This window comes from Elephantulus edwardii, unplaced genomic scaffold (genome assembly GCF_000299155.1).
Source record: "Elephantulus edwardii isolate Elephantulus edwardi_28Jun2011 unplaced genomic scaffold, EleEdw1.0 scaffold00069, whole genome shotgun sequence".
NCBI lineage: Eukaryota > Metazoa > Chordata > Mammalia > Macroscelidea > Macroscelididae > Elephantulus > Elephantulus edwardii.
In genome coordinates this window covers 10900353-10921335 of record NW_006399819.1, presented here as the reverse complement: position 1 = coordinate 10921335, position 20983 = coordinate 10900353, and the positions used below count along the sequence as shown (strand labels likewise).

Genomic DNA, 20983 nt, shown 5'->3' with positions numbered 1-20983 from the left:
TGTGATTAGGTATTATTGTCTTGACAGGAGTCCAGAATGAAGGCTGCATAGTGGAGTGGACCTGGGGGAGGGTTTGTAAAACAATGTAAGAATTTTACTTTTCCAAGAGGGTAGTGTACTAGGGGGGAGGGTTGGTAGGGGAGAAAAGTGCAACATTGAATGAATGGTAATCCAAAATCTCTGTAAATTTTCATTGAAATTAATAATAAATTTAAAAGTCCACTTCTTATTTAGAAGTATAAGTTTAATGTCCTTGCCGTGATTGCTCGCTATGCAATTATCTTTTTCTAGATTAACAATGCTAATAGAGATAATTTCAATTATTGGATTGATTTAAACCATTTTCTTTCATTTTTATTGTTGTGCAAGTTCAAGTTGAGGCCAAAGAAAATTAAAATAAGTCCAAAAGAACCAAAATATGATCATGAATCTATTTCATCTGAATTTCAATATCATCTTTAAGAATAGGTTTGAAGCATTGAACACCAATGATTGAAGACCAGATGAGTTATGGGATGATATCTGTGAAGAGAGCAAAAGGTCATTACAAAGGCAGAGGAGAAAGAAACACCAAAATGGATGTCAGAAGACTCTAAAAATTGGGGTAGAGCATTGAGAAGCCAAAACAAAGGGAAAATATGCCAAAGTAAAAAAGCTGAACAGCAAATTTTACAAGGCAGCTTAAGAAGACCAAGTATTATAATTGAATATGCAGAGAGCTGAAATTGGAGAATAAAAAGGGAAGAACTCGCTCTGCATTTCTCAAACTGAAAGAACTGAAAAACAAATTTAAGGGAGCTCTGGTGGCCTGCTCTCAAGAAGCTATCCTGCAATCCTGAAGGCATGTGGTTCAAATTCACCAGATGCTCCACTGGAGAAGGAGAGGCAGTCTCCTCCTGTGCCAGTTCAACAGTCCACAGGAAAAAAAAAATATAAGCCTTGAGTTGCACTATTGAAAGATACTATGGTTGAAAAATTAGTCCAGCATATATTTGACTATAATGACTAGGTGCTTATGTATTACATACATGTTTTCATCATTCAAGACACTTCATGACATTTCATGTCACTATTGTTTATGGCTTTAAAAACTTCCATGTAGGATGGTTGTGATGATTGTATATAACATGCTGAATGTAATAAATGCCACTGAATTACTTGTGTCAAAATTGTTGGCATGGCGAATGTTTTGCTCTATTTTGCTTACTACTGCAGTCATATTGCAAAATATGATTGTGGCAATTTAAAAAGAAGTAATAGGCAAATTAAAATGAAATTAAAACTGTCATGGCTATCTTGAAGAAGAAAAAACCCCCCAAGCTGTGTGGTTTTAAAAATGAACTGAGCTTATGGCTGTATAACTCTATAAATAGAGTAATACTGTTACATTCTTAAAATGGTCAAATTAGAAATTATACACAAATGATATTTCCATAAAGCTGTTCAAATCCAGTATAGTTTCTGGTAAGCAAATTTTAAATCCGTTTTTATTTTTCAAATAGTGCAAAATAATACTTCATACTTCAGATGTTCATACAAATCTTTAAAAAGTTAATAAATTAGTCAGGGATCATTTAATTACGCTTAGCAGTGAGAACTAGGCCAGATGCTGACTTTGAAATAGACCATCAATTTCTCATGGGCAAGTACAAATTGAAGTTGAAGGATATTAAAGCAACTTCATGAGAGGCAAAATACATCCTTGAGTTTATCTCACCAGGTTTTAAAAAACATCTCAAGAACAGATTTGAAGCATTGAACATTAAGGATTGAATACCGGATGAATTGTGTCTTACTGATTGTGCAAAAGCATTTGACTGTGTGGATCATAAAAAACTTTGCATAATTTTGAGGAGAATGAGAATTCCAGAACACTTAATTATGCTTAGATGAAATTGATATGGAGACCAAGAAGTTGTCCCAACAGATCAAAGGAACAATGTGTGATTTAAAAAAGAACATAGTGTGTTAAGGCTGTATCTATTCTCTATACCTATTCAATCTGTATGCTGAGCAAATTACTCGAGAAGCTGGATTTTATAAAGAAGAGTGTGGAAGACTTGAGGAGGACTCCTCAACAACCTGCATTATGCAGGTGACACGACTGTTTGCTGAAAGTGCAGAGGATCCGGAGTGCTTGCTGCAGAGAATCAAGGACTGCAGTCTTCAATATGGATTACATCTCAATATCAAGAAAACAGTAATCCCTACCAGTGAACTAATAGGCAAATCATGATCAGTGAAGAGAAGATTGAAATTGTCAATGATTCCATCTTGCTTGGATCCACAGTCAATGCCCATGGTACCAGGAGTCAGGATATCTGGAGATATATATAGCATTGGTAAAATTTACTGTCAGGTATCTCTCCAAAGTCCTGAAGAGCAATGACGTTAGTCTAAAGTGCACCTGATTCAGGCCACAGTTTTGCTAGTCACCTGCCATGCATCTGAGAGCTAGACATTAAATAAGGATGACAGGGCCAGAATTGATTCCTTTGAGTTCTGGTGTTGGAGAAGAGAGTTGAATATCCCATAGACTATCCCAAAGGAACAAGCAGGTATTGGAGAAGATGCAACCAGAATGTTCCTTGGAGGAAAAGATGGTGAAGCTTCCTCTCTTATTTTGGACGTGTGCTTAGCAGAGTCTATTCCTTAGAAAGGGACATCATCCTTGAAAAGTTGGAGGGTCACTGAAAGAGGAAGACCCTCAATGAAACGGAGAGATACAGTTTCTGTGGCAGTGAGTCAAATGTGTTGAGGACATTAGGATGACACTGGACAGGACAGAGTTCAGATCTACTGTCATACGGTCACTATGAATTGCATTCAGCTTGAGAGCACTTAACAGCAACAACATAAAGTAAGAAAGTAATTGTTGTTGTTGTTTGATGCCATCGAGTCGTAAACGACTCACAGCGACCCTGTGAATGAACGGCCTGAGCCCTGTTTGTACATAGAGTTTCCGGAGGCAAGTCATTTCGGAAGTGGATGCCGCTCCTGCTTCCAGGCTTGATTTAGTCGGGAATCTCCAGCCAGCACTGTCCACCATACATGTTTTACTAGTTATCCTATTTTTACGTTAATAGTCTTATGCAGTATGTGACTTAGTTCACTCAGCATAATGCTTTCTCCTACATAATTTAGGAGAGTGTTGATGTCTTAATGCTTACCTGACACCCAGCTTCTCCTCACAAAATGACCAAATCCATCCCTTTCATCTTCCCCCTTACAGGGTTCCATTCCATAGTGACTGATTTTCAGATATTAAACTAAAAAATTATTTGACAATCTCATCAGCACTGAGATGATTGTCGTTAGATGCCATCAAGTCATATACGACTGACGACAACCATATGAACAGCCATTCTGAAACCTGCCCTAACCTGTGCCATCCTCTTCATCCCTAAGTCACTAAAGCCCGTTGCTGAAATCAGAGTGTCGATCCATCTCATTAGGGGTCTTGCTCTACTTTGCTAACCCTCCATCTTTCCAAGCGTGATGTCCTTTGCCAAGGAATAGCCTCAACTCACTACATTTCCAAAGTATGAACGACCAAGTTTGGTCATCCCTGCCTCCAAGGCACATTCTGGCTGCACCCTTTAGAAGGAGCTTATTGTAAGTTTACTTTCTGGCTCAGAAGACTCAGAAAGAAGACTCAGGCTTCTCTCCTTGGACCACTGCTTCTTATTTGTATAATACCAGACTGAGCATCGGCTTTGGTGTCAAGGCCCAAGTGAGCTCCTGATATTTCCTTCGATTGGGTGTATAATACAGAACTCTGGTTGTACTTTGTGCATTCTATTCAAATGAGACTCTTTTCTAATTAGCATTATTATATGGAGTTTCTTGAGACATGAAGAACAATTGTTTCTAGCTCTTAGCTGAGACAGAAAATGTAGAGCCTTTCATTTAGGACTTACATCTTTGTCTTACATTCATTTAGGACTTACATCGTTTTCTCTGATACCCCATTACAAGCTTAGCACTGGTAAGGAGTTAATTAAAACATGGTAATACTGAGAATGTGAAAAGAATAAAGGTTTATTTGTATCTCAGCAAACTCCTTGTCAAGCTTTGCAAAATCAAGGAAAATAAGGAAAGAGCATCTGGTAAAAAAGACAGTGCATTTTTCCCATACTTGCAGCTCTACCATCTCAGCAGCACCAGGAATCAGCAAATTCTGACACATTTTCTATTTTGAAACTGAAGGGTGAAACCATGCAAAGCAGCAACAATCCATGAATGCATTAATGTGCATGCACACACAGACATACATGCACACACATCTTCTTTCATTCATATGCATTCTTTCTCAAAAGTAATCCTCCTCAAATCACTCTTCTTTTTCTAATCATAAAATTTTTTCTTTTGTTATTTTAGCAAAAATTTATAGAAAAATTCAAGTCATTCATCTTTGCACATTTTCCTCCCTCTCCCAGTTCACGTTCTTTTTTTTTTAACGTTCATTTATTGTTGCTCAATATCCTCCCTCCTCTTCCTCCTTCCCGCTCCGTCAGTACACTTTGCAATGTACCTCTTATTCTGTTGTCATCCATATAATGTGTAATCATATAGTTCTTTTGATGACATTGTGCTGAGTGAAATATCTCAGTCGCACGGGACAAAAACTGTGTAACACCGCTGTTACAAAGCAGGATTAACATATGGGATTGGGCGGTGCATAGGAAAGATTCCATAGATAATGAATACTGCATTGGAACAGATGAAGGAAATCACTGCTACTACAACAAATAAAATGTTCATAAGACACTTCCTTGCACCTTTCCTCCTACCCCCCTGAAGTATGTTCCCTCCCAAAGATACACCAGTCAATATTTTGCTTTTGCTTAAACTCAGGGTTGTGGTAAAGACAAGCTGCCTCCTCTCAGTGGAAAATAGCAAGAGCAGTGGAAAGCCAAAGTGGCAAGAGGCCACTTGGAAATCACACGTGCCCCTGAAACAAAGTAAACAATACTGTGTGGGTTCAACAACTCATTTATTAGAAAAGAAAGTAATTAGCTTTACTTATAAAACGTGTAGGTCTGGTGCAGTCTAACCCATGTTTGCTTTGTTGCCACATGGTGGTGACACGCTGATCAGAAATAATGTAGTTCTAGTCTTTGCCAATATCTTGAGAACCATTCCCTGGTTTACATACATGAAAACTTCTGCAAGTGGTTTGATTATTTTTGTCCTGTTATATTTACTTTCATCATGAAATTGAAAATCTTTTTCATTTTCTACAACATTGTCATACAATTTCAAGATTTAGAAAAAAAGAACTGTGAATACTTCTACTGCTGATTTAACAGAAAACAAGACAAGATGTCAGATGGATCCTGCTGAAAGTAGAGAATACCAGAAGAATGTCTGTGGTTTATTGACTATGCAAAGGCATTTGAATGTGTAGATCATAACAAGCTGTGGCTCACATTGAGAGGTATGGGAATCCCGAGCACTTGACTATGCTCATGTGAAAACTGTTGTGCAAACAGCAGGGAAACACTGCATGGCTCAGAATTAAGAAGTGAGTGCATCAGGCTTGTATTCTCTCTCCATACCTATTCAGTCTTTATGCTGAGCAAATTATTTGCAAAGCCGGACTCTACAAAGAAGAGTGTGGCATCAAGATCAGAGGGAAACTCATCAGTAACCTCTGTTATGTGCAGATGATACAACCTTGCTTCCTGAAAGTGAGGAAGACTTGAATGCAGCCTTTAATAAGGATTGCATCTCAATATATAAAAAAAATAGATTCTTCCAGCCTGTGCAGATTTGCGACTCAGAATATTTTCTCTGAGATTTAACATAAGAGCCTGGAACTTGTTGGCCTCTACAAGCTTTATTCTTCAGATACATTTCTATAAATATGTAGAAGCTGATGGATTTGAATCACTGGAGATAAAGTGCAACACGCTATGGACTATGGCCACTGGAGCTCCTTCCTCAATGGGAAGCAGTCCTCTATATCTGTTGCTTAGAAACTTTCAGTGCCACCGAGTTGGAACCTACTTATAACTGACACTCCATTGGGTTTCTGAGGCTGTAAATAGCCTGAGAAGAAAGTGTCCATCTTTTTCCTGAGGAGCCACTCTTAGCTTCAGACCAGCAGAGAGGTACTATGTTTGGGTTAGCAACACAATTCCTAAAGGACTACACCATGAAGGCTCCCTAACAGCTGTTAACTAAGTTTCAAATAACAGGTTTCAGACTAGAAACAAGACTATGAAAAGAGCTGTTTTGGGTAATGGTTTTAGAGAGTTAAGCCCAAAATGTTCTGCAAATTTTCAGAATAACCAGAATTGATAATCATAATTATCTTTGCAGGGGCAAACGAGAATGTTCTTGAATCCAGTTTATTTTTTGAATAGAAATAAAGTTTGTTTCATATCAATAAAAAAAATAAAAGAAAAACAAAGATTCTTAACACTGGACCAGTAGGCAACATCATGATGGGTGGAGAAGATACTGAAACTGTCAGGAGCTTCATCTTACTTGCAGTAACAATCAATGCCCCCCTTCACCCAAAGTTGTCCACCCCCTAATCTTTAAATGTTGAGAATGTGTCAACAGTTTGGCAAAAAGAATTTTGCAGGTGTGCTTGAGATTAAGAGTAAGCGAAAAGGGTTACTGGATTATCCAAGCGAACACAATGTAATCACTATTGTTGTTTGGTGATATTAAGTCTGTTGCCACTCATTGCAACCTTATGAGCAATAAATCAAAACTTTGGTCTATCCTTCACTGCCCTCACACTGTCTGTTGTGTCCAAGCCCTTTTCTTCAGTTTCTGTGTTAATTCATCTTTTTGTAATTATAAAAGAAGAATTATAAAAAGAAGAATTTTTCCAAGCTGCATGTGTAGAGAAATGTGACAACAGAAAATGGCCAGATATGTAACCATGTTGGAAGAAGAAGGCCATCAGCCAAGGAAGGCAGGCCTAAGCTAGAAGCTGGAAAGGGTAAAGGAATTGATTCTGGCCTGGAACCTCTGGACAACAATGCCAACTCTCCCTGCATGACCCACTCTGACTCAACTCTCACTTCTGACTTACAAAACTGTAAGAAGATAAATTTGTAATGTTGTAATGGCTAAGGCTAGAATTTTTTACGGCAACAATAGGAAACAGAGACACGTAGCCATTATCAAAAACCAAATTACAGAAGGTAAATGCGTGAGTAGGACCGGAAGAAGGAAGGTGGAATGTCATGAACATGTAAAAAAAGATAAGTCCAATGGTTGCATAACTTGAAGAACATTAAAATCCACTGAACTGTACACATAAAATATGATGTGTGCATAGTATAGTAGCTGGTATATCATAGTTCAATAAATCTGCTTTTAAAAGTATATATAAAAGCTGATCAAATCTAAGGCTTTCACCTGGGTCATAATATATCTATACTTATTTCTTGGCTTTGACAATGAGCTATGTATATTGAATTGTGTAAGGTATTATCAGCACAGGAAGCTGTGAGAAAAGTACTTGGAAATTTGCTGCATTATTTTGCAATGTTTTGTGTTGTTCTACTTAAAAATAAACCCTGTTTTGGTTAAAAAAAAAAAGCACAAAAAAAAACAATCAATGCCCGTGGTACCAGCAGTCAGAGAATAAGGAAACATATTTCAGTGGGAAAATCTGCAGTTAGGAACCTCTCCAAATTATTGAGGAGTAATGTCAGTTTGAGGGCTAAGGTACATCTGATTCAGGCCATGGTTTTTCTTTTCTCATCACTTGGTATACTTCTGAAAGCTGGCCAATGAATAGGGATAGCAGAAGAAGAATCGGTGCTGTTGAGTTGTGGAGTTGGAGAAGAACACTGAACATCCCACGGACTGCCAAAAGAACATATAAATATGTCTTGGAGATGGTGCAGCCAGAATGCTCTTTGGAGGCAAGGATGATGAGGCTTTGCCTCAGATACTTCAGGCATGTTGCTAGGAAGAGCTGTTCCTTGGAGAGGGACATGATGCTTGGAAGGGTAGAGGGTCAATGAAGGAGAGGAAGACCCTTGGTGAGGTAGATTGACACCATGACTGCTGTAGTATACTCGAGTGTGTCAGGAAGTATGAAGATGGCATGATAGGACAGGTTTCAGATCTGTTGTTCAAAGGGTCTCTTTGAGTTGTTCTTGACTCGACATTGCCTAAGAACAACAACAAATTTTTTTCTTTTACTTGGTTTTTTTTTGTTTTGTTTATAATTTTAATGAAAATTTACAGAGACTTAGGGTTTCTAATCATTCACTGTTGCCCTTTTCTCCCTGCCCACCCCCTCTCCCCAATTCACTCTTCTTGAAAAGTAAAACTCTTTCATTGTTAAGCAGTCCCTCCTTCCAAGTCCACTCCACTATGCAGCCTTCATTCTGGACTCATATATTGACAATAATACCCAATCATATATCTCTTTTAAATAGTTCTCTCTCTCATCTGTTTCAGTGCAGTATACATCATTCCTCCAGTCCTTCTCTGTCTTCCTTCAACCCCGATGTCAGTCCCGTTTTACAACAGTGTCCCTATGCAATATTTGTCCTTTTGTGACTGAGATATTTCACTTAGCATAATGTCTTCCAGGATCATTCGTTTTGCATAATATTTCATGAGTTCCTTGTTTTTCAATGTTGCATAGTATTCCACCTTGTGAATATAACACAGCTTCTCTATCCATTTGTTTGTTGATGGGCACTTGGGTTGTTTCCAGCTCTTTGCTTTTGCAAACAAAGCTGCAATGAACAAAGGTGTGCATATATCTGCTTGCGTGGGAGTTATGGTTTATTTAGGGTAAATTCCCAGTAGTGGAATTGCTGGATCAAATGGTATTTCTATTTGCAACTTTTTGAGAGAGTGCCATACAGCCTTCCCTCATGGTTGCACCATTTTACACTCCCACCAACAGTGAATAAGTGTTCCAGTTTCTCCACAACCTTGCCAGCATCTGATGTTTGCTGTTCTGTTAAATTTTGCTATTCTTACTGGTATGAGATGATATCTCAGGGAGCTCTGGTGGCCTAGTGGCAAGAAGCTGCACTGCAATCCCAAAGGAACACGGTTCGAATCCACCAGATGCTCTGCCGGAGAAGGAGGCACAATATCCTCCTGTACCAGTCAGATCTGATTTGACGGTACACGCACACAAAATAATAAAAAATTTAAAAAAAAAGAGATGATATCTCATAGTTGTTTTGATTTGTGTATCTCTTAGAGCTAGGGATTTTGAACATTTCTTCATGTGTTTGTTTGCCATCTGAATGTCTTCTTTGCCGAAGTGAAGAACAACAACAATTTAACAGAGACTCTGCCAGAATATTAGCACTAACACCAATAAATTACCATTAAAAGTACCACTGATATTGAAAAGTACCATTAAAAGAGTACTTTTTAAAAATTATTATTAAATTTTATTAGTTTTAATGAACATTTACAGAGATTTTGGGTTTTCATTCATTCATTGTTGCATAAAAGAGTACTTTTAAGAAGAAAATATATTAGCTACCTAGCTCTAAGCTCACAACACCTCTGCTGTACCTCTTAAGTGAAATTATTTTCTTTGTTAAGATAAAAAGTATTTGTATTGTTTGGAAAAGAGATGATGATATAAAATATGTACTATGAGCGTTTGTGGTGTGGTTTTATTTTTGAACATTTGTGTTTCAAAAGCACACTTAAACAAGTTTAATATTTTATCATGGTTTTGAAATGTATAAGAATAAATGCATTACCTATTTATAGGATGTATATGTAATTAAAAGTTTTAACTAATATTAAAAGCATATTAGGAAAGATCCACTGGGAATCTGAAAAGATGGGATAGACATAGATCAATGGTTATTAATTTTATAAGACACTGTGTAAATAACAAGTTCATCATATGGAAAGAAATAGAATGCAAGCGAAGTACTATGTAAAACACAGTGTACATGCTTAAAACAGCATCTATAAATACTAAAATATTAACTTTAAGAAGAAAAAATACAGAGCATCTGTTACATTAACTCATCTTTACTCTTTTTCCTTATAGGAAAATAGTTTTGAATTTCAGAGTTTGAATAATGCATTAAGGAATGCACCATTCACCTAAAATGTAACCACTTTGTATTCTCTAATTTGGTTTTTATAGCACAATTCTGAATTAATGATTCATTATTGAACCATTTGAAAACTATATGGTAATTTTTATTTAAATTTAAAAATAACCAACAACGACTATATGGTATCCAAAGTTTATTCCGTGCTTAAGTAGTTTCTGCTTTTATTGTTTTGAGGGTGACAAAGAAATAAATAATATTATCTGATAATAAAATATTTGAATACTAAAATACCTGATAATTAAAAGGATTTTTTTATTTACTTGAAGTTTCAGTGTTAAATATATAAGGGTGTTGAAATCACTAGAGGGAGCACATTTTATCCACATGCTGGATACCTTTGACTCATAAATGCCTTTCTTTACTGCCTGGAAGCACTGGAAGTTAAATTTAGGTCAACATTTTTTTCTCTGGCATGTTTTGTATACACCTGCTACTGTAACTCAGAGTTTAAAAGAGCTTGGAGTTTGTACACAGAGATATGATACCACATTAGTATAAATTTCTATTACAGTCCATCTACCACTAGCTAATACTATCTAAAAGTGTTAAGTTTGTGTTGTTTTCAAGAGAATGAATTACAATTATTAAACTGTAGTTTTATTATTTTAATTTTTTCTCAAAATACTTCAATATGATTCAGTTGAGGCAGTATAGCTTAACAGTTAATATGAGTTAAAGAAGCATTCAAGGCCTAGTTCTACCATTCTTATTCACTATGAAACCTTAAAAAATCCTTTACGTTTCCTCATCTTTAATATAGAAGAAGATCACATTAAGCTCATACGATTGTAAGAATTAAATAAGTTGATGTTTATGTTCTTATATTACATTTAACATGGATTTGTTTCACTTCTGGCATGCTGTCAGGAAGGGCCAATTCTTGAAAGAGGACTTCATGCTTGGAAGGGCAAAGGGTCAGAGAAGGAGAGGAGGACCCTTAATGAGGTGGAGTGACATTGTGACTGCAGCAGTCGGCTTTTAAACACGGCAGAGACTGTGAGGATTTGGGGTAGTGTCAGGCAATATTTCAGTCTGTTTTACAGATTACAGCTGAGTCATAGTTGATGGGATGGCACCTAACAGCAACATGGTAAATACTTGTTTTCTAATTCCAGTTGCCAGCAAGTCACTTCTGTTGTTGATTCCATCTATGTCAGGTTAGAACAGTGCTCTCTAGAGTTTTCAGTGTCCAAGTTTTTTGAAAGTTAGATCTTTTCTTCTGAGGTACCTCTGGATGGATTTAGTTTTCTAAACTTTGAGTCAAGCAGCTGAGCCAAGTAACCATTTGCACAACTCAGGGATATAAAACACTTGTTAATGATCCATTATGTTGGCCTTGTTCTAATAGTTTAAGAAGGCTGAGTTGAAGATTATTTCAAGATTATAATTACTGCAGATAAATGGATGCCACAAGTTCATAATTTATTTTACATTGATTATGATAAATCCTATCCTATTGTTTATAATGTTGTTTACATTAAATTTTTCTAGAGATTAACTTGATATTTTTATGTTTCAGTAAGACTATAAATTTTTATTTCTTGAAATAAGATATTTAAGTTTAGCCTTACATGTTGAGGACAATGTAAAAAGATGCCATTTTCTCAGTTAGAAAAGATCATCTGAAGGGTTGGAAAAGTAGAGTTAGCTCTTGTCTTTTTCTTTCTTTGATCTTGTCATATACATAGAAGGAAAACGAAAACCGACAACGTCCTCTTAAGGACATCTGTTTATAGAATTCTGTCAATTCTACCTCCACAGTAGTGTTGTCATGCAGTCTCTTTTATCTGCATCCTTATTGTATTTAATTTAGACTGCTTTGGTAATCTCACTGGGTTTCAGCCTCCAGTTTTTCTCCCCTCTGATACATCTTTACATTGTTCCTGTATTTTCGTCTTGCCATTCCCATATTCTCAGACCACCTTCCAGCTTGGATTTTTGTTTTGTTTTTGTTTTTACTGTTTCTTTCATATCTAGACAAACTGAATTATCTCTTTTGGAGCTGAACTCTAAAGATGTTAATTCTTTGAGTAACTATCTTTTTAATAAAAGTTCTTTACTTTTATTTTTCTGTCCTTTTGCTGATGTTGTTTCTTAAGGTAATTGTGCAAGTTCTGAACCATTGTTTTCTGCAACCTTATTCACGCTTACTTCCTCCCTGTATTCTTCTGACTTGTTTCCAACCCTGAGAACCTTATCATAGCTTTATCTATTATTTATTAAAGGCATTTTGGCACTGTGGAGTACACATTAAAGATTCCTTTGTATCTTTAGGGTCTTGTAAACTGAGAACACACTGAAAGAGCAGATATTGATCATATAATAGTGTTAACTTTATTTTGAAATTTTCTCCTGGTGGCTAAATTGAAAGATATGATAAGGCTTTCTACATTCCTCCTAATCTCCAAATTGTCTGGAGAAAAACTAGGGATAAAGAACAAATTCCTAGCATGCTTACCCAGCCAGCTGGTAGGCATTCCCTGCCTGCCTTATCCTTGCCAGCACTCCATCTAACTCAGGAAAATGAGATTCAGCCAAGAGTGATGGGTTTATAGATCTGGACTCTGTGAACACCAAGAGGCAAAGAGTAACTTTATCTTGGGTTGTTTTTTTTTTCTTTCCTGCTTAATGAATCAGCTTAGGTTCTTAGCAGGCTCACTATGAAGTTAAGTTTCTTTGCATTAACAATAAGGAAAAAAAAAAACAAAACAAAAAACAATAAGGAGCCTATGAAAAGGTGAAGAAAACAACATAAAATGTAAAACCCATATACATAAGAGGATGGGCTGGAAATCCCAGATGAAATTCTGGTTTTCCAATGGGACGGATTATTTTTGAAAGGGCGCCATAATTTTTTTATGTACACATTGAATCTCTCATACTGGAACCTAAGTTTCTGTGTAAAGAAGGCGTATTTCTTGTATATTTTAAAAATGACGAAGATAAAACAACTGAAACTCACTTCTACGGAAGCAGTTCCAATTCATCTGGTTTCTGAGGCTGTAAATCTTACGAGAGGAGACTGCACCTCTCTCTTCCTTGCAGTGGCTGATGGATTCTTACCATGGGAGACCTTTTGGTTAACAGCACAAGACAGTACTGACTAGTAGGATTCTTTCCAGTGTCTAAATAACCAAATCTAGATCTACCACTGTTGAGTTGGTTTTGACTCATAGTGATCCTCCATTTGGTTTCTGAGGCTGTAAATCTTTATGGGAGGAAATAGCCCATCTTCCTTTAAGTGGCTGGTGTATTCAAATTGCTGACCTTTCAGTTAGCAGCCTGATACATTATGGACTACACAAGGAGCGCTTTTTTCAGTGTCTGATACTGTGACTTAAATGTAGAGTATACTCAGGTTTATTGGCATGTTTGTTGACCTTACTTATTTAGTCTTTAAACAGCATGGATTCATTTATTCTAGTCCATATTTACTAAATTTGAAACTTTTCTTTGGAAACTAGTCATCTGTAATTTTGTACAGTCATACTGAGGAGATACTGAGGGTTCAATTCCAGAACAAAGTAATCAAGCAAATATTGCAATAAAGTGAGCCATATGAACTTTGTGGTTCCAAGTGCACATTAATGTTAGATTTATACTCTTATTAAGTGTACAATAGCATTATGAACAAGTTTGTAATATTGTAAGTAGAACCAAAGTGTGAGACAGAAACATCACATTAGCACATGCTATTGGAAAAATGGCACTAATACACACAGGGTTGTCATAAAACCTTCAGTATGCAAAGAACAACATCTGTGAAATGAAAGAAAGCGAGATTTATTTTAACCAATGATTGTTTAATGCATTTCTGTTTAAGCAGTTACCAAGAAATATTTGAACGATAGGTGTATATATGGATATCTTACTGTTATTGTTGTTAGGTGCCATTAAGTTGAGTAGGACCCATAATGACCCTATGAATAACTGATTTCAGCCCTGCCCTATCCTGTGCCATCACATGCTCTCCAACATCCTCAAGCCCATTGCTGTGGTCACTGTGTCAATCCACCTGATTATTTTCCTCTTCCTCACCATCCCTCCACCTTTCCAAGCACAATGTCCCTAACCAAGGAATAACCTTCTAGAAATATGTCCAAAATATGTGAGATGAAGCTTCATCATCTTTGCTTCCCACAAGTGCTCTATCTACACCTTCTTCAAGACCTGTTTGTTTCTGCAGTCCATGAGATATTCAACATTTTTTTCCAGTACCACAATTCAAAGGGATCAATTTTTTTTTCTGCCATCCTTAATTATTGTCCATCTTTCAGCAGCATAGCAAGTGACTGAAAAGACCATGGTCTTAATCAGGCACACCTAAGTCCTTAAACGACGTTATTGCTCTTCTGTAATTTGGAGAGGTCCCTAACTGTAGCCTCTTCCAGTGCAATATGTCTTCTGATCTCCTGACTGCAATTACCAAGCATAATGATTATGGATTCAAATGAGATAAAGGTGCTGATATTCTCAATCTTTTCTCCATACATCATGATGTTGCCTAGTGGTAAGGATTTTTGTTTTATTGACATTGAGATGCAGTCCATAGTGAAGGCTGCAGTCTTTGATCTTCTGTATCAAGCTTTTCAAGTCCTTACTTTTACCAAGCAAGGTTGTGTTACCTGCATAATGAAAGTTCTTGTTTAATCTTCCTTCAATCATGATGTCCCATTTTTTTCCATAGAGTCTATCTTCTTGAATAATCTTATCTCATAAATATGGATATATGAAAGAATGATATATAAAAGAGGCAAAGGTGAATGACCTCAATATTTTCATTACTCGAGCAACATGCTTCTTATTGACTATGCCACTGAAGCTCTGCCCTTATCTTTTCTGTACTAACTTTAGTTACTGTACTTTGGTTCTGTACTAACTTTGGTTTTTAATTAGGGAACTCTGGTGCCCTAGTGGATAAGGAGTTGCCCTTTCTACCCAAGTGCAGGCAGTTTGAATCCACCAGCTCCTCTACGGGGAAAAAGATTAGCAGTCTCTTCCCATGCAACTTACAGGCACAGAAAACCCACTAGAGGTCAGCTGTAAGTTAATTGCAACTCAATATGAATGACCAAGTGAGTGACTTCTGAATAAATTAGTCTTATAATTTCAGTTTGTTATTAAATAAAGAACTGTATTTGCAATAGAAACTCAACCAAAACTAATTTGTTTGGAGACTGTTGGGTTCCAATGAGTCAGCCTCAATTTGTAGTGATTATGTGTTAAACAGACTGAAACCTTGCTTGACCTTGTGCCAGCATCAGTCTTCACTGCCCATTGTTGCAGTCATTGTGTGCCTCTTGTTGAGAGTTCTCCTCTTCTTTACTGACCCTTCCCCTTTCTAAATTTAGCATCCCGTTCTAAGGGCTCCTTCGGATAGCATGTGCAGAGTCTCACAATTTTTTGCTTCCAAAGAATACTTTGGCTGCACTTCTCTTGGACAGGTTTCTTTGTTCTTTTTGTAGTTCATGATATATTCATTACTCTTCACAGACATTACAGTTCAAAAGCATCTACTCTCCTTTGATCTTCTTTTTCATTACCAACCTTCACATGTAAATAAAGCAATTGAAAATACCCTATAAAATATGTCTCATGTTTATTTTTTTTTTCATTTCAAACCTAAAAATATTGTTAGAACACAGCAACTAGCCATTTTATTTTCTCTGTAAAAAATTACAGAAACTGCTAATGCTTTAAAAACGTTTCCCCTTTTCTTCTTTTCTTCCCCATGGCAGAGATTGTGAGGGTGGGGCAGGGTTTTGCTCTGTTGTTGATAGGGTGACTTTGAGTCATTGTTAATTCTGTAGCACCTAACGATAATAATAACAACCACCACCTCACACCCCATTCTCTATAGCTGTAAGGTTTTTCACTATTTTTTAAATTTAATTTTATTAATTTTAATGAACATTTACAGAGATTTTGGATTTCCATTCATTCATTGCCATAATTTTCTCCCTGCCCACCCCTCACCCCTCATTTCGATCCTCTCTTTGAAAAGTAAAAGAAAAATTCTTTCATTGGTATACAATCCCCCCGCACCCCCCCACCCAAGGTTTTTCACTATTTTTTAAAATTCTCATGTACTTTCCTTTTCTATGAAATCAAAGTCTAAGCATAAAGAAAAAGTAGTGAGTATAGCTTAAAAAATATTGTCAAATATTAACATTTTTTTGCCCTGTATACTTCAGAATTCCTATGCATACCATCAGGTGAGATCCATGTGTATAACCTGCATTTATGTCTCTTAAAAAGTGTGTTTACAATGAATAAGTCATTGGTTGTGCAAAATTCGATCATTCTATCTCCAGCTCCATTTCTGTCTCCGAGTCCTTATTTTCCGACTACTGATTCTTCTCTGTTCGCAACTGTTGCATTCCAGTCACCCATTATTATCAATGCATCTTGATTGCATGTTCGATCAATCTCCGACTGTAAGAGTTGGTAGAAATCTTCTATTTCCTCTTCTTTGGCTCTGGTTGTTGGTGCATATATCTGAATGATGGTGGTATTCACTGGACTTCCTTGTATGCGTATGGATATTATCCTGTCACTCACAATATTGTACTTCAAGATGAATCTAGAAATGGCTTTTCTAACTATGAAAGCAACCCCATTTTTCCTCACCTTTTCATCTCAGGAGTGGTATAACATATGATCATCTGATTCAGATGCCCCACACCGGTCCATCTCATCTCACCAGTGCCTAGTATGTCAATATTTATGCGTTCCATTTCCTCCTTAACAATATCTAATTTTCCCACATTCATGGTTCTCACATTCCTTGTTCCAGTCACTAGTGTCTGCTTACAAACTGTTCCTATTCCTTTGTATTTCCATACTCAGTTGCCCTTTCTGTCATTCTACATGTGTTCCGTGGTACATAGGGTTTTCAGAGGCCTGCTATTTTGGAAGTGGATGGCCAATCCTTCTTCCTAGTGTATGTCAATCTAAATGTTCAGATCATTTACAGAAAATGTGTAAATATATCCCTTATTGTGAAATTAACCATTAGTTCGGTGTTGTCCCTGCCCTTGGCTCAGGTGCCCTCACCCACTTACCTCTTTGCTCCACCATCCATCAAGATACTCCTCCACTTCTACCTATTCCCTTCATCACCTATCTCCCATTGTCGAGACCTTGAACTGATAGCTTATATCTGAAGCTTCCTTGGTCTCTGTGATTCCAGCAGGGCCTGACCGAGTTGCACGCAACTTTGGGTCTCCGCTTTACCTGTTTGGGCGGGGGGTTTTAGCTCTGCTGAGGTGTCTTGTTGAACAGACCACCAACTACTCATATGCAAGTTCAAGGTGGAGCTGAGGAAAATTAGACAGAATCCACAGGAACCAAAATATAACTTTGAGTCTATCCCACCTGAATTTCAGAACCATCTCAGGAACAGGTTTGAGGCCTTGAAAACGAATGAGCGAAGACCAGATGAGTTGTGGGAGGATATCAGAGGTATCATCCAAGAAGAGTGCAGACATTCTTTACAAAGACAGAAGAGGAAGAAAAGACCAAAATGGATGTCAGAAGAAACTCTGAATATTGCACTGGAGCACAGAAAAGCCAAACCACAAGGAAGAATTCAAGATACTAAAGAGTTGAACAGAAGATTTCAAAAGGCAGCTCGGGATGACAAAGTAAAATATTACAATGAAATGTGCAAGGAGTTGGAGTCAGAAAACTAAAAGGATTGAACTCGCTCAGCATTTTGCACAGGACAGAGCAGGGTTTAGGGCTGTTGTACATAGGTTCCCTGTGAGTCAAAAGCGACTCGATGGCACATAACGACAACAACAGATCATAAGGAGAGAGATTGTCCTTTCTCCCATGGACCTCAGAGCTGCTTAAAATTTTGTCATGTGTTCTTTTAGATTTTCCATTTTAGTGTCTTTCTTTCCAATTCTGGTGCTTCCTGTCCCCGCCCCCCGTCTTCCTTCTATTTTCTTTGTACAACTGACACAACTTGCCTTTCTATAACATGAGGAAACTTGAAATGCTTGCTGCAAAAGATCAGACTATCAACTTTCTATATGAATTACATCTCAACATCGAGAAAATGAAAATTCTCACCACTGGACAAAGAGATAACATAATGATTGTTTTTGTTATGTGCCATCGAGTCGCTTGCAACTCATAGCGACACTATGTACAAGAGCTCTAAATGCTGTTCTATCCTGTGCCAACCTAGCCATCTCAAACACACTTATTCCCACCGCTCCAGTCATAGAATTGATCCATCTCATCGAAGGTCTTCCGCTCCTGAGCTACCCCTCCACTCTGCCAAACATGATGTCCCTCTCCAAGGACAAGTCCCTCCTTGCAACATGCCCAAAATATGTCAGATGAAACTTCAGAATCCTTGACTCCAAGGAGCATTCCAGCTTCAATTTCTCCACAACAAACTTGTTTGTTCTAGCGGTTTATAGTATATTCAACACTCTTCTCCAGCACCACAGCTCAAAGGCATTAATTCACTTTCTATCATCCCTATTCACTGTCCAGCTCTCTGATGCATAGCACGTAATTGCGAAGACTATAGCCTGGATTAGGTGCATCTTAATCTCCAGCCTGGCATCATTGCTCTTCAGTACTCTTGAGAGGTCCCTCACAGCTGACTTTCCCAATGCAATTAATCTCTTTTTCTTTTTTTTTTTTTTTTGCAATTCATCTCGATTTCCTGGCTGCTGTTACCAAGAGTGTTGACTGTGGATCCAAGTAAACTAACACTGTTAACTATCTCAATCTCTTCATCATCCAAATGCTGCCAATTAGCCCAATGGTGATAGTTGGAGAAAAGATTGAAACTGTAAACAAATTCATCATATTTGAATCCACAATCAACATCTTGGTATCAGCAGTGAGGAAATTAGGAGACATATTGAATTGGGAAAGTCTGAAGTCAGGGACCTTTCCAAATTACTAAGGGTAACCATGTCAGTTTGAGACCAAGGTGTGCCTGATTCAGATCATGGTCTTTTCAGTCACTAACTATGCATCTGAGAACTGAACAGTGAATACGGATGACAGAAGAATTGATGCCTTTGACTTCACTCTTCTTTGAGAAGAGTGCTGAATAGCCCATGGACTACCAGAGGAGTAGATATGTCTTTGATAAAATGTAGCCAGAGAGCTCCTTGGAGGCAAAGATGTCAAGGCTTTGCCTCACATGCTTTGGGCGTGTTGTTAGGAAAAGCTTTTCCTTAGAGAGGGACAACATGCTTGGAAAGATAGACGTTTGGTAAAAGAAAGAAAGAGCTTGAACCAGATGGATTGACTGACAATGCAGTGGGCTCTAGTATGTCAAATTTTGAGGGTTCAAATCTGATGGTCATAAGGTCACTGTGAGTTGTACTCTACTTGACAGCACCTAACAAAAACAAGAAGGAGGAGAGCATTGTAAAAAGCAAGAGTGTAAGTTAATTGGCCAAATGTTATTGTCATTTGTTGCCCTTGAGTTGATTCTGACTTACAGTGACTCCAGGTAGGCCATGTAAAACTGCTACATTGGAAATTTACAAGCTATAATTTTTCAAAGCAAATCTCCATACCTGTCTTCTGAGTCATCTGTAGGACTGTTAGTACCACCAACCTTAAGTGATTATTCCACCACCTCAGGACTCTTGGTAGACCATTGCACCTAATTTTAAAAAAAAAAGTGTCCCTGCTTTTGTAGTGTGCCAGTAAAATAAAACAGCATCATTGGTAGAGAGACAAAGAGTTGTTATGTGCCATCAAGTCTCCTGCAACTCATGGCGACCCTATGTACCACAGTTCTGAAGCCTGCCCTGTCCTGAGCCAGTCTCACCGACTCTGACACAACTGTCTCCATTGCCCTACTGATCAATCCATCTCATCTGGGGTCTTCCTCTATGGTCCCTCCACCCTAACAAGCAGGATGTCCTTCTCTAAGCATCAGTTCCTCTTGGCCACATGCCCAAGTATGTAAAGTGCAGCTTCAATATCCTAATCTCCAAGGAGAAACTTGGTTTCACCCTCTCCAAGACAGACCTATTTGTTTTCTTGTCAGTCTATGGTATGTTCAATACTTTTCTCTAGCACCACAACTCAAAGGAATAGATTCTTCTTCTGTCACTATTAGTCATTGTCCAGCTCTCTGATGCATATCAAGTAATTGTGAAGACCATGGACTGGATCAGGTGCACCTTAGTCTCTACACTGACATTGTTGGTTCTCAGTACCTTGGAAAGGTCCCTGACAGCAGACTTACCAGTGCAGTTCACCATTTGATTTCCTGACTGGTGCCAAAAGTGTTGATTGAGGAGCTGAGTTAACAGTGACATGAAGAGTACTAAGGCAAAAATAGCTTGAAAAGAAATGTGAGAAGATTTACTTAATGATTTATTGTGTTCTTGTGTATCATGAGATTAAGAAGAAATAAAGGCTAAAATTCCTGTCCGGTTTGCTTATAGTTTGGCCATTTAAACTTTTACGACATGGTTAGTATAGAAACACAGACATATTTCATAAGTTCAAAGTCTAAGAAGCCCTCCACAAAAAGAAAAATCCCTTGTTTTGACTTTTCCTTCCCACCTCCATTCATTCCTATACATCACAACTGAAGTGCTGTCAGACTTTTAAAGAGCCTAAGATAAGAACTTGAAAGTAAACAGATCTGGTTTGGTATGTGCTCTCTGATTATCTGTTGCTATTTTCTGCTGAAATATCTGAATGCTTTGTGAGTTTCACTTGAACACCCAAACGTGAAATAATTATGAAGTAGCAGAAAATATGGACAGTATTGTTCTACTAGTTTTCTTCATGATTACATTATTCTCCTTAATAAGTAAATAATCTTACAACCTTTTAAAAAGTGCTTATAAATGAATGATATATTAATGAAGCTATAATTTTTATTAATAATATGC

The 20983-nt window shown here is 37.4% G+C and overlaps 1 protein-coding gene and 1 pseudogene across 2 annotated transcripts in view; one reads left to right on the top strand and one right to left on the bottom strand.

The window, feature by feature from the left end:
* The window catches only part of LOC102865274, a 40485-nt pseudogene extending 23313 nt beyond the window's left edge, over window positions 1–17172 (bottom strand).
* FAM73A (family with sequence similarity 73, member A) overlaps window positions 1–20983 on the top strand; it is a 154295-nt gene that overhangs the window by 68327 nt on the left and 64985 nt on the right. The gene's annotated exons all lie outside the window — the stretch shown is intronic.